Raw genomic sequence first — 15287 nt, 5'->3', positions numbered from 1 at the left:
AGCCTCCTTTGAATTTTTAATTGTATAATGTAATTAGTTTATGTAAAACATTGTATTCCCCTCATTGTCAGTGTAATTTTGCTTGCCTGATTTGTTTGGAATGAGGAAGCACAGGCAGTGAGTTTGTGTAGGGAAACCTTACCATGCTGGCACCTTCCTCCAGTGTCTCAGCAGTTTTTAATTAAAATGCTCCATTTGTGCCACCTATGCTGGTTGGCTGAGACACTATAAGAGAATGAATTGCTGCCCTCATTTCTAGGCAGATGGCCAGGATTTCACATTTTGCAGCCTTTTGTTAACATTTAGGGGAAAGACATACAATTATTACAATTGACTAACAGCGATGTTACTGTCTTTCAAGCTGCTTTAACTGATGGCAAGCTCCATCGAGGAAATGATACATTTGTAGCATTTTGAACATTACACTGCTCAAATTTTATATTTAATTTCTGCATTACCAATTGGAAAAATTAAATAAAAATCAACAAATATTTAGCTTTTAGTGCAAATAATAAAATGCATATAAAGGTCAAAATTATTGATCTAAATTATCTGATATTTTTCTTAATTTATTATTATTAATAATAATAACAACAATAATAACAACAATAGCAATAATAATAATAATAATAATAATGTCTTCATAGGTTTCAAAAACAAAGATTTTTTTTTTACAATTTAAAATGGCTTTTAAAATCTTTTCTGCTGGAGATACTGTTGTCCTTAAAAAACAAAAAATAAAAATAAATAAAAAATCTAACTTATACCTTAGGAACGGTATAGCAGAACATTTTGACAGTTTTAAAACCCTGAATTTTTCAAACCGCAGTATAACTTGAACACGGTTATCGTCCCATGCCTATGTACCACAAGTATTACCAATATTGAATAATATTTAAAAAAACAAAAAAGCACACATCATCTACTGTATATCCTAGCATTTTTATCTGCAATTTCAAGGTGCAGTAGGTCATATGCCAAAATGTTAACGGTTAGCATAATAGCTTTGAAAATACACTCCCTCCCCTGCCGTCCAAAGACATGACTACTGAAACGCGCACCGTAAAGATGACAATAGACAATCCACTAGATCATGTCACTCGCCAGTTAGAAAACTTTATAGTACTTTATAATACAATTATAAAGAACTATATAACAAAAAACTGTATTATATCTAACACGTTTTCAGTTGTTTTGCAAGCAAAATGTCATAATGTGCAATGTTTCATACATCAGGGCTCGAAATTGCGACCATTTTGGTCGCATATGCGCCCGAAAATTAATCGATGCGACCTCATAGTAAATTTGGGCGCATTAGTGCGACCTGTTTTGATTTTTTTTTTTAAACGTGCTGAATCGCTCTTCCCTGCCGCTATATTGGTTCATATTAGCTGTCAATCACTCAAGGCTTTTCACTGTTAGATGACAGGGAGGGAGCTTTTATGTCCACGGGAAATGCAAACGGCTAAAGAGTGAAAACTTAAAGCACGCAGGTTTGCAAAGTGCAAACCCCACCTAAAGTTGAGGTGCAGATGAGAGCGATCATGACACGTGGTGAATATTGATCCGCCAGCTGAGATAAATCGAGTACGCGCTTCTTGGAGAAGGTGCCCGAATCATCATGCGTTGCATTCACTGCGTGTTCAGCGCAAATGTCCGCTAAAAGTCAAATCTAATACTGTATCATCGCCAAAGAAGCTCGCCTTTACTAAGTTTACACTGAAACTGCGTCTCATAACAAACAGCGGTATTGCGCCGATGCTCAACCTGCTCATAAATTGGGTCGGCTGACTCGCCTGCTTTTCCACAAACACAGAAAAATAAAAATCAGCTCAGACGGAACATTTAAATTGACACAAACTGAAACCAAAACTTTTAAAGAGTGATAGAAGTGAGACTTTACTTACTTTCTTTTGCCTATTCTTTCTTGAGGTGTATATTATTTTTTTTATTTAGTTAGGCTACTGATGACTGTTTTGCAGCTTTCAGCCTTGAATTTAATATTTTATTATAATCTTTTGTTTGTTTTGCAGCAGAAATATTATTTATTAAACTGACATGTATATATATGCTGTTTAGCAGTACAAAATAAATATTTATTACTGCAATGCTTCATTTTTGTTTGATGCAAACTATACATTTATTTTTCATAAAGTAACAGACTTTTTATAGCAGATAACTTGCATTCAAGCACATTCAAGGCAGCATGATGATGAGAAATGTAATTCATTGTTACTATTATTGTCATTTTCATCATCATTAATATTCTAGAATTATAATACATACACATTTTGGAATTATTGCACACAAATATCAATGTCATCTCAGCATTAGATAGTTGTTTCTGGTTTTTGTTAGTCCTAATTGATGTTGTTTTAAAATACAATAAGTCCCTTAAAATACAATTTGCAGCGGTGCTCAATCATTTTTGGTGGGTGCTCCTAAATTTTTTCTGGTGCTCCTAAATTTTTGAAGTTGGGAGCACCGGTGCTACCAAACAAAAAAGTTAATTTCGAGCCCTGTACATGCAAGTATCGCAGGTCTCTCTCTCTTACGTGCTTTGTCCTAAAGCGACTATAGTGGTTGGCTGGCGGCGTGCAGGAATTACAGCAGTTACTAAGCTATACTTACATGCTATTTCAGACTGAATATTCAGAGTAGCATGGTGAACAATATAGGGAGCGCGTCATAGTTTGTCATTGTTCACAAATGAAGCTATGTCAATATAAAACCAACTTCAGCTAAGTAAAGCAGGTTTAGCGGAATATCGATATTCACTCATGTTTTGTTGTTAAACTAAATAAAAATCTACATTATCTATTCTGTGAAAGGTCCTTATGAAACTGAAAATAGTCACATTAATGTTTTGCTGGAAGATTTCAGTGGCTGAACACCACTTCTGTGCATATAACCCATTAAAACACAACAAAATCAACAAAAGCTTTGCAGGACTAAAATAGTTTTAAAACAAAACATTCCTTGTCTAAAATAAATACTTCAGCCATGCTGTCGTCCTTCCACCACTGTGCAAAAGTAACTCCAATATTAATTTAGGATTTTAAAAAGCTTTGATTCAGCATTTGTTTTTTACCACTGTCACTCTCTCATGTGCACGTGAACGTGTGTGTTCTAGGGTTGGACGATGTTGACCAATTTGGCATCATACGATGTCTAATGTGAAACATCGCCATGGACGATGCCATCGTCATCATAGGAGGGGGTGGGGATGGTCGCTGAATATCAATCAATTCATAACAAATTAATTAATTGTAGCCTACCGTTTTCATTACCTGGCCCACATGGTCTTTGCTTTACCCATAACCAAACCATAAATAAATAACGTTACAAACAAATGACCACCTGTCAATCATTTTTTTCCGCAGGACTCTGGCATGAATAGGCACAGTGATCAGTGTCGTTCTAATGGCTTTTCCCACAGCTGGTGGAGGAGACGAGAGTTCGGTTGTAGTTCACTGTAGAGCATACATTTTTCATTGTTTTTACTACAAAATCCTCACCGCATGCGCAGATTTAGGAGAAATTTATGAAAAGTGCATCTTTGCACCTAAAAACGGCAAACACAGAACTCAGGAACAGATTAAAACAGTTGTTATGTGATTGTGACTTGCTGAAGTTTAAAAAGTCTGCAATGCTTGCCCCATCTTTGTGGTCTTCTTATTGGCCCACTGCTCTAACTGAACGTGAATGATTGGTTAATATCAGCCGTCAATCACTCAGTCAATGTCTTCTGCCTTCAGATGACAGGAGCTACAACCTTAAAAATGTGAAGCGCTGAAAATGAGAGAATGTAAACTACACTGACAGATTTACCCACAGTAATAACTTAAGGCTGATTTATTGTTCTGCGTCAAACGCCGGCGTATGCTACGGCGCTGACGCATAGCCCTTCGCCGTGGCCATCGGTGTCGCTGACGTGCACCTCTCAAAAATTGTAACTAGACGTCGCAACGACGCATAGCGCAAGCTCTGTCATTGGTCGGCTTGGTAGCGCTGACGAGTCTGGGCGGGACCGAGAGCCGCGCGAATGGCGCAAGCTGGACGCAAGCCCAATGGAGTGATTGTTTACAAGTGTGGAGTCCCGTGAAGGAGCTCCTGATGGAAAGTTTTGTTTTGTGTTTACCTCATAGTTAAAGTTGTTGCACTTCTGCCGGTTCCTGCCTCAAAATGAGCGAGTTTGAGCCACTTGTACATCCAGGAAGTGTTCAGGAAAAGCAAAACAGAAGAGAAGAAACTCGACACAGAGGAACATTTACACCTCACTGCCCACTAGCGTTTCGGAAGTGTTAATGCAGACCAACAGAGACAGCGCGCAGAAGTATAAATGCGCATTGGATGCGCCGTGGGTTACGCCGGTCACTTGACGCAGAAGTATAAACCAGGCTTTATTAGCGATCATATGCTGAATGTTAATCCACCATTTACACTTTTCCAAGAGTGGATAAAAGATTTCCAGTGTTTCAAGTCCGCTATGAAAATGACAAAAGCCATTCACTGTAAAGTCTTTGGGACAGGGTTTGCAGGTAACAGTGTTTGCCACTGAATCCACACATTTTAAGCGTGAGAGGTTCTGTATAATCCTTCATTTAATCCTCACGATGCTGTCTGCCATGCAAGTAACATTTAACACAGCATATGAAAAGACCATTATTGCTATTAAGAGGACATGCAAATAATAAGTTATATATCAATAGAAATGTGGGGCGGGGCGATGGATCACGATGCCGGCTCAGCATTGTGAAGTTTGTCGGCCATCGGCGATGGACGATGGCATCATCTATTGGCAAAACCCTTGTGTGTACGCGCAAACGGCGGATCTGTCTGCATAAACAGGGGTGTGCAGATGTACAAATCTACATTTTATGACACTACATTTTGAGCTACTTATCAGTATTATGAGAATTATCGGCCTTACAAATTTTAATTGTATGAACATTTTTTAGTTTTATGACCTACCTAGAATATAAAAATACATAAAAAATCATTTAGATTAATCAGTTCTATCGGAATGTGAAGAGACTTTCAACCAGCACCATAAAAACTGTTTTTGAAGAAAATCATCTACGGCATCTATCTATTTATCATCTATGAAATATTATCTATCTATCTATCTATCTATATATATATATATATATATATATATATATATATATATATAATTTATTATTTATAAAGCCAATTTGATAAATGTAAATAGTTAAAGAATTCAAGAAAAAAGAAAAAATAAGTTTGCAAATGAAAACATTTGTTATTCTGTAAATGCCAAATAGTACTATTTTTATTTGAAATTTAAAATAAATTTCACTAGACAATATAAATGAATGAGGAAAATCACCTCATTTATTTAGTATCAGAAACTGATCATCTTGAAGTTTTCGCTTAATTTATTGCCACCCTGCCCCCTCCAACAAACACACACACACAAACACACACACACACAAACACACAAACACACACACACACACACACACACACACACACACACACACACTTCAGCTTAAAAAAATAGCAATTACTCATTCAGTGAAGCATTTTCTTGAGGCCATTTTACACCACCACACTGCATTTAACACAATTAGCACCTCCCCTTGACATTTCTCTGTTTCTCTCAATGGCTTTCCTTCGGTTGTCACACTTAACCATGGCCCAATGTTGACAATGTTCTATATTTTACAAAGGGTTTCCTCTCTCATTATCTCTAGCCAGAGAAAGGTCAGAGTTTCTTTGTTGTTTTTCCTCACACAAAGACACTTCTACAACAGTGTTGCGAGACCTTCAACACAAATACAGAAGCCTTGGAACATTTGCTTGCCATCAGCCATCGGAATAACGGTAAGCACTGTGGGTGCCTGTTGACAGCCCAGACAATTATACTCCTTACTGCCTCACATCACATCATCAGCTATGTACAGCAGTAAGTGCAGATTACTGTGTTCCATGAACACGAGAGATGAATTCTCATGGACATCTTTCCTACTCTATTCCAAAAGTACATCTACAGTATGACAAACCATACCAATCAAAAAAGTACAATTTTGGGAAAAATGGTTCTGAATAATAGCAAACTAGGCTTCTTTGATTTGTAAAAACATAGCAGAAGCAATTTGGTCCACAACAGAATCCTTTTAACATTAAGGGTGTAACAATTTTCAAACAAACAAACAAACAAACAAATAAATAAATAAAAATAAATAAAATTAAAAAATAATACAATTATGGCATGCCTCCCTACGTTTTCAACCGTGATACATCTCATCCACCTACCCCACCATCAAGCTTCCAAAATGAGCGCCCGCACCCCTATTTACCACCCTCCACTCATACAGGACATTAAAACAGGACGGAAAGAAAATATTTATTTACATGAACGAAACTAATTTCTGTGTATTGGAACTGGGCTTGATGAATGATACAGAATGATCCAGATAACTCTGGAGCCAATGAGAGCAAAGTTTATTTTTTAAAACACAGATGTTTCAATCAAATCTATTTCGCTTTCAAGAGTCATCAAAAGCTCCAAATTAATGAGGATGCCACATATAATCGCAGCCAAAGTAAAAAAAAAAGCAGTGTAAACACAACCTCGCATGAGAAGTGTCTCCCCATAATGTGTCTGTCAGATTAGTGGTCGATTATTGTTAGTAATTAACAGAGATTATTTGTGTATTTTATCCTAATATATGCATGCAGCATAGAACTTCTTAAAAACAAAACAGCAAGATGTGTTTAATTTGTAAATAAAAATGCTAAAGAAAGCTACCTCATGGGCGGCATGGTGGCTCAGTGAGTAGAACAGTTGCCGCAAAGCAAGAAGGTCACTGGTCCCAATGGCTGGGACTCATATGACTGCGTGTGAGAAAAAGAAAGTGTATGGGTGTTTCCCAGTGCTGAGTTGCAGCTGGAAGGGCATCCGCATTAAACATTCCTTAGTAATTGGCTGTTCATTGATAAATCAGGGACTAATCCGAAGGATAGTAAGTGCTTTATTTTCATTAACTAACATTAGCAAAGATTACTAAAATGTATTGTTCGATGTTTGTTCTTGTTAGTAAATCCTTTAAAATTCTACATGATACCACAAATAACTTGTTTACAGTTTACAATAATGCTAATTAGGCATCCTCAATTAGGATCTTCAAATATACCACATGTACCACATGCAGGGCCATATTAACCATGTCTCAGACTATGCGCTGTATATGGTATACATTAAAGCTAACCAATACTGGGAAATATGGGATTTGCCATATTGTTTATAATGATATTTCCTGATATAACTAACTTTAAAAATATTCATTATTATAATGATCATACTAATAATCTAACAAAATCTATGTCAAGGTGTACTTCTCTGTGATATGGATATTGCATATACTCTTATGTTTGTGATATTTTGCTGCCCTAAGAAAAATGTGTTTTGCAAATAAATTGCACAACAGAATTTGCCATGAACTGCCTTGGTGATGTAAAAGGCTCATCTATGAATTTCAATACAGACTGACCCTCTGAATAACAGTGCATCTTGCACCCTGAGCAACTGAACATTCCCTGAATGATCACATACGGTGATTACAGTGCAAAGATGAGAAGAACATACCCCTGAATCCTCAAAGGTTTCCTTTGCAAGAGTGCATTCATTTATGGAGAAGGAAGGTTCTGTTGTTATGAAAAAAAGTCCAAATTATACATGGCATGGAAACTTTAAAGACATGGGTCATGTTTAAGGTCAGTTGTATGGCATAGATACCAATCTGGCTCATGCTGTTATGACAACGCCAGAAGAAACACTGTGAATGGATCTGTGCCTGTGTATATTGTGTTTAGTATCAAGAGACATCATTCTGTCAAACACTACTGAATATCCATGAATGTCCTAATGCAGCACAATACTACACTACAAAAAATCTGCACATCAAATCGACAACAAAAATGTTGCATGGAAAAAGCTATTTGTTTGTCCTGTTGGAATGATTTCCTCCATTTGAAGCTGTGGATGTATTAAGGAGAAGGGGGCTGGTGTGTCATTCTTCAGTCATTGAAATGCAGAGAGCAGCTTAACTGCACTGTGCAGAGGAATGATGAAATAAGAGCTAAAAATAGCAACCTCCCAGGATCCCCCTTTGCCCAGCACTGTAAACACCTCATTCTGGAGACAGTCCTGGGAAAAGCACTACACGACTAAACCTTAAAAAACAACTGTTCTCGTTTTTAATTTATGCATTTCTTACACATAGAAAGCTTTTGCAAATATAAAACAACATCTTTTTCAAACATAATAAAAACAATTCAAATGGTGACATTACTACATGTGTGGATCGCATTAAGAATAATGATGCTGTTTAGCTTGTATTGGTACTTACAAAGCTTTTTACAGGGTGAGAGTTTGCAATTCATGCCAAGGTTACAAATGCATGCAGACAGTACATGCAGACATTTTTATTCTTCGTAATATCTTAAATTGTTTTTCTCAATTTATGTAAAGTTCCAGCATTAAATTATTTCCAACGCTCTTTCAAATTCAAGCGAACCATCAAAACAAATTAGGCTACTTAACAGCGAGGTAAACAAATGAGAATGCTTTCGCAACATTTTGACCATGAATCAAATCGCTAGTTGAAGTCCAAATCTAGCACCAACCATGTGATATCAGCATAATCTCGATTAACTAATAAAGGTAAGAACCTACCCACGGATCGATTCATTGTGTCCAAATCTCCCCGCCGATCTGGAGTCGTGACTCAGGCTGTTTCTCAAAACCTAAAGCGACCTGCCTACCTAGAGTGATCATGTGCACGTGCAGCATCAGAGGCATCGTATCAGTCAATGGACGTTTAAGATGCAGCTCCATCGCTCGTTCGTTCAACGCTAAACGGGGAAAGCATTATCAGCTTTATATTTTTTATCAACCTTCACAATATTGTGGTTTTACAAAACAGTTATTTGTTAAATGGTCTGAATAACTGATAATTTCAGTCATTATGAGTAGCGAAATTCATCTCCATGTAAAATGGCAATGTATTTCTGTACTTAAATTAGCATTTTCCATGTTTTGGAGCAAAAAGGAAAATGAAATTGTATAATTTTCATTTGCCAACCATTTCCAATCAAACAATAATTGTAACGCGTTTTAAATTGCGAAATAGAAGAGATAGGTTAACTCTGCGTGTGAAAAGCAGAAATGTTAGCAAAACGATCAATTATGTTATTTCTGCAAAATGAATTTAGTCATGAGTTTTCGTCATAACGGCGTATAATATTTGTGGTGAAATTCAGCCTTTTTTTCAAAGCATTAAATGTGAATAAGTGGTTTAAATGTAATTTTTTGCATTGACACTTACTGACGTTTTTGGTGTTGAATGTGCAGTCGATGAGGTTTTGAAAATATGATCAGGACTGACCACGCCCACCATCCGTCAATCATTGCTTAAAAGCGGTGATAGGCTAAAGTAGTCTCGAGGCTCCCTATGGTGCATCCTACGGTGTAGAAAATGTAAATACAAAGATAGATCTGCGAGGGCTATAAATAAGTTATTTATGATGAGCATAGTGTTTTTGAGACAGACCGTTCAAATTTAAAAATATGCCGATTGCAGAGCTCCTTGAATTTATTAGATGAAATACAGGTTAAACAGGTGTTGGCGTTTCTGAAAGTTTGATGCGCATGTAGAGAACAAGTGCTATGCTGCAGTGTCTTGCAGGATTTTGTTAGATTTCTAAAGTCGCTGCAAATGGAATAGTTAGCTAATTTTGTTTTTAAAGAGATAGTTCACCCAAAACAATTTACTTACAACTCGAACAGGTCTGTGACAAGTCAAAGATGACTAAATTTAGTCATCTTTGACTTGTCACAGACCTGTTCGAGTTTCTTTCTTCTGTTGAACACAAAAGAAGATATTTTGAAAAATCCATAGTTGTTTCTCCTACTGTGGATATCACCATGTTTCTAATAATCTTCAGTATTTCTTCTTTTGTGTTTGACAGAAAAAAGGATAGTTATACAGATTTAAATCTAGGCTGCATGAGAGCAAGTAGATGGTAAGTATTTTTTTCTATCCCACAAATTAAATAAAAGCTACTTAAAAATTAAATGAAATAATAAAATACACACACACATACGCGCACACGCGTTAAAATCACTTGTAAAACACATTTGAATGCACATGGAACATGGTTTTGCAACATTTTCATCTGGATACAAGTGATCACATAACTTTTAACATGAGAATGTTCTAAAACCACAAATTTTATGATTAATGAGCACTAAAAGAACATTCACATTTAACCTTTTTTTATTTGTCAATTGAGAACCAGTTCTCATTTACAATGATGACCTGGCCAAGTGGTAAAATAAAAAAGCAAAGCAGCAGGGACAAAAAACAATAAAATTTCACTAATGCAAATAATAATATATAAAACTATTAAAAAAAACAAGCACATGGATCTTGTATTGACTGGATTGAACTTTTAAAGGATGATAGTGGAATAAAAGTGTTGAACTTTAAGGTTTGCAGCAGATGATTTCAAGCATCAGCAGCAGAAAACTGAAAAGAGTATAGTGACCAAATGAACTCTGAACTTTGTGTATATGTGTTTTATATACTTTTGTGTATATATGTTTTTGATAGTTAAAAAGTGACTATAAATATAGTGGAGTTTTCCCAATTAGAGTTTTGTAAATGAACAGAAACCAATGAATTTGTCGATGTGATTGAAGAGAAGGAAAATTCAATAAACAATACAGTGATGGGTATTAAATGGCTCACCAGTAACAAAATGAATTGCTGCATGGTACTGAAAATAACATCCAGTTTGTGAAAGAAAAGTTTTTGAAGCTGATCTGTAAATTAAATCCCCATAATCCAAAATTAGCATTACTGTTTATTTGACCAAAAGGTGCTTTAGGGAGTGTGTAAAAGAAGATTTGTTCCTGTAAAGAAATCCAATACAGGGTTTTACCTTTTTGAGCACTTCATGACAGTTTACCATCTAACCAGATTCCAAGATATTTTTAGCAGTCAACATAATCACTCTCAGTACCGTCCTATGAGGAAATATTAGGAGGAAACTCAACGTGTGGTAAATTTATATTTCAATCCATACATTTTGTTTTATCAGTATTTAAATCTAAATGAAGATTTAAGGCACCTGATGCTTGCATCTTGCGTAAATATTGTGGACAAATGGCATAACTATACTAATACTTTAATAAAAATTAACCAAAAAGATGATTCCAACCACAATTACAGTGTGAGCTGGGGAACAATTATTTTTAGTAACAGTGTTTCATCAGACTGCTGTTTTGTCTTGCAAAGGAACAATGTAATGTTATGACTCACCACCGTAAAAACCTAAAATTCTCCAACCATCATTTTTTAAGGAGTCCAACATTTTTTTTTCTCTCTCCAAATGATAGGTGGTCGTGTGGTTTGAGTTGAGATCTTGTGACTGCCAGGTTTAGAAGGCAAGAATATTGGTTACCATGGAAATATTTTCTCCTGCCGACGTCATCACGCAGTCACTCTGGTGGATCCTCTACTCCAAGGTTTGTTGTTTTTCAAGAAGAGCTAACAGCGGTTCCTAAGTTTACAACTACATACTATCTTTGAGAAGTAGAATTTGTAAAACAAATGTCAAAGTGTTTTAAAAAGGTCTGATGTGGCCTGTTTAATATTACACTGACTGTACTCTCCCCAACGCTGCAGGTATACAAGACTGAAATAAATTTTTGTAAATACACAAATAGTACATTATAATGATAACCACTTATATAATAACAAAGTGAAAGGAAATAAGATGCACCATTGGCAGTGTTTTGTTATGAATATGCTGCCCTCCTATGGTGAAAATGCAAAGTACAAGCAAATCCAAAAATCTACTGCATATTTTTATTCTATTTTATGTATATGATAAAAAAATTATGTGACAATGGCTGCCTATTACAGGGATTATGAAACAGAAGTATGGTAGTAGGAGTTTAATTATTTAGGGATTCAGAAGCCGCCTGTATTTGTAACAGATTTTATGGCAGCCCTAGGTGGGTCATCCAATGTACCTCAGGCCGAGGCCCATAATTAAGATCCCAGCATGCTGTTCTGAGCCAGGTGTACCACCAGTCTGCCTGTCATCACCAGAAAGAAGAGAGATTGCCTTTAGCGCACCCCTCCAGCCTGTTCATCTAATAATAAATCCTAATTTTCACCTGAATTTTGATAAATCTTGATGGACAGAATTATTAAGGTTAAAAAAATAATTGTTTAATGTGGATAATGCTCTTTTGTAATTTTACAGTATGTGCACCCAGATACCAAGTGTGAATCTACTGCCTTTAAATTATACTCATCTCAAAGGATTCCAGGTTTTGTTTAATAATTTATACTCAGAGAGGGTTAGGATACAGGCAATTAGTCTATAGCAATTTAATGAGATTATAGGAACTGCATGGCCTTATTTGTTAAAGAGTCAAGATTTTACTACCACTGGTTTAATAGAAAGCTTTTACCACAAAGTACAGGCATACAAACTTTATTCAAATCTTTTTTTTTTATCTAACCTTCTGCTATCATTGTACAGCGTTGTTGGATTTTACAGTGCCCAAGGCAACTATTTAAATATTATTACTGTAGAAACATCATGGCTTTTGTGTAGATGAATATGGTGTTTTCTTTTCTGTACCCCTGCCCCCTCTTTCCCCTCAAACTCATCTCCTTATAAGGCAGTTGTCTTGTCTGGAAAGTTTATTTTTACATTCTTTTCCAAGGATTAAAGTAATTCTTTTCAGCTGTGGACCTGTATTACAGACTCACAGATTTAAAAATAGCCTTTGAGGAATGTGATCCTGAAAGCAATAAGAAAACTCATAAATTATGTATATATATATATATATATATATATATATATATATATATATATATATATATATATATATATATATATATATATATATATATATATGTGTGTGTGTGTGTGTGTGTGTGTGTGTGTGTGTGTGTGGTGCATTTAAACAAAATAGTTTTATTAAACAATTAAGAAATAAAAGAAGAGTTTGGCCACCTAACATATTTAGGAAATTAAGCTTTTAGTGCTAGTTCTACCAGGAAGACCCAATGTCACGTCACTCAATCAGTTCCAACAAATTGCCAAGAGACACAAGGAATATAAATTGTCCATTTATTTCATTCATTTGGTTGCAGGTACCAACGCAGACGTTCACCCACCATCCTTCCATCACCAAAAGGTTGGCCCTCTCCGTTCCTGCCTTCTTCCTCGGCAATCATATCTAGAAAATCTTCCGATTCAAGCTACAGGGTCTGCCAAAGAAATCCGATGTTTTGTTAAATTATACTTTTGTCAAATAATGTGCATCAAAAAAAGTAATTCAATATCATATTTATCTCCCTGGTCTTTCTGGTAGAACAAAAACGATAATACATTTAAATTCAAAAAAGTTATTGCACACAAAAACTACAAACTACAAAATGTTATATTGTTATGTTTCACTAAATTTCTCCTGTTTATTAAAATTGTATATAATATTTATCCTAAAAATATCCATTTGTGTGTCCTAATGTTCACTTAATTCTTCTGTTGAACACAAAACAAGATATTCTGAAGAATTTTGAAAACCAGCAGCTAATAATATTACATCTTTAAAATATCTTTGAAATATTTTATTTTGTGTTGAACAAAGAATGAAACTCAAACAGATTTGGAACACTTGGAGAATGAGTAAATGACAGAATTTTCTTGAGTGAATTATGCCATTACAAATAAAATCATAATTATTGGCTCGCCAAATAATGTTTCAGTTCTTTGTGTAAATTCTATAATTATAAAACTATCTAAAAAATAATTATAAAACTATCTAAAGAACTTTTTTTCTGCTTTGTGCAAACAAAATGTCCTCTAATTATTAAATGTTGTTCAATGGAAGCATCAATGATAATAAATAACCTGCCATTGACAATTGCATTATATTTGAACTTCTTTAGATGCCTATAGCTTATAATTAACCCCTGCCAACTTTAAAGATGTCTCCATCTTATAACAGGGCTTTACCATTGCAGCAGGGGTGTCTCCACAATGACCTTGCAGTTCCCAATGATAACTGCCAGCTAATTAACACCTGCGCATACATTGCCAGCCTGTTAACTCATAGCTGTACCACATGGTAGCAACTGATGAATCTTGCACAAGATGCAAAATATTAAAATAACTGAAGCAGGCGATAAAGATAGAACCCATTGAGAGCTGATATGGACTACATTTTTTCACCTTCTTCCTATAATTTCCCTTTGGAAAATCACTGGGGATAAAAATACTGATTTCTGTGAAAACTCTTTTGATTGTGACTGTTTGTCAAGTAACTCTTATTGCAATAGTTACATGTTAGGCTGTAAGGGTTAGAAGAATAAGTTGAGATGCACTTTGTCAGTAGAATGCTAGATGACAAGTGACTATCAAATTGAAGTGTTTAAAGCAGATATTAAACAGAAAGTACAATTATACTCTAATGACTGAAGTAACTGCAAAAGAGTCTAAATTGTCCAAAGGAGACCATTTATCAGTATAAAGTGTTCGCAGGGTTTCACATAAAGAGAAGTTTGGGGCAAATAATGCTCCACAAATTCAAGATGCAAGGATGTAAAAAAAAAAATTCCCCTGCAAAAATTTACAATTACAGTTTGAGCTCTGGTAGGTCTCAAGAAGTCCCCTGCTTGTGAACATGTTAGGAATAGCAAAGAGATATAGCTGGCAAGGAGTTTGTCTTAATCATGATCCTCTCGAAATTAGTTTATAAATAAGCGTGCAAAGTGATATGTTAATAAAAAGTAGCCAGCCCTCGGCACAAAAATTCCACAGACTCCCCCCTAAAAAAATTGAAGACTGGAGATGGGGTGATTAGTAAAACCTTAGTGATCTCAGAACTGAAGAGCTGGTGGGTGAAGAGTGAAACGTTAACAATCTTCAAACTGAAGACCGAGAATGGGGGGTTCCAGGGCCCTTTTCCCCACACTTACTACGCCCCTTATTTATACATTTGTACAGATATGTAAGTGCATCTAAGCATGATGTAAGAGATTAATTTAGCTGTATACATTTTCCTGTGAGCCTTATTTGATTTTCTCAGTCTAGACTAACTAGACTATACCCAAAATATGTGTTGTGCCATTTCGCTAAACACAAAAGCACATTATTACCCAAATTATTAAGAAAAACAACATCTTCTTTAGTAAAGGTAGATTCCACATGCAACTTTCCAAGACACTTCA

General features: G+C 35.5%; 1 protein-coding gene and 2 long non-coding RNA genes across 38 annotated transcripts in view; 2 read left to right on the top strand and 1 right to left on the bottom strand.

Annotated features, from left to right (window-relative positions):
• dgkg (diacylglycerol kinase, gamma) overlaps positions 1 to 11787 on the bottom strand; it is a 256255-nt gene extending 244468 nt beyond the window's left edge. For 28 of the 36 annotated variants that reach the window (XR_015499359.1, XR_015499360.1, XR_015499362.1 and 25 more), the window contains exon 1: positions 8705 to 8843. The gene's annotated coding sequence lies outside the window, so the exon portion shown is untranslated. Of the gene's footprint in view, positions 1 to 8704; positions 8844 to 9356; positions 9493 to 11354 lie in introns of those variants that run through there. The other 8 variants (XM_087267727.1, XM_087267729.1, XM_087267716.1 and 5 more) reach the window with 8 other exon arrangements.
• The window catches only part of LOC147842349 (uncharacterized), a 736864-nt gene that overhangs the window by 106878 nt on the left and 614699 nt on the right, over positions 1 to 15287 (top strand). The gene's annotated exons all lie outside the window — the stretch shown is intronic.
• On the top strand, positions 11430 to 13402 carry LOC147835309 (uncharacterized). Its single transcript, XR_015499369.1, has 2 exons — positions 11430 to 11560; positions 13209 to 13402. It is a non-coding gene; the product is annotated as an uncharacterized LOC147835309 (long non-coding RNA).

This window comes from Danio rerio, chromosome 9 (genome assembly GCF_052040795.2).
Source record: "Danio rerio strain M-AB ecotype USA chromosome 9, GRCz13ab, whole genome shotgun sequence".
Taxonomy (NCBI): domain Eukaryota; kingdom Metazoa; phylum Chordata; class Actinopteri; order Cypriniformes; family Danionidae; genus Danio; species Danio rerio.
This window is presented reverse-complemented; position numbering and strand designations above follow the sequence as displayed.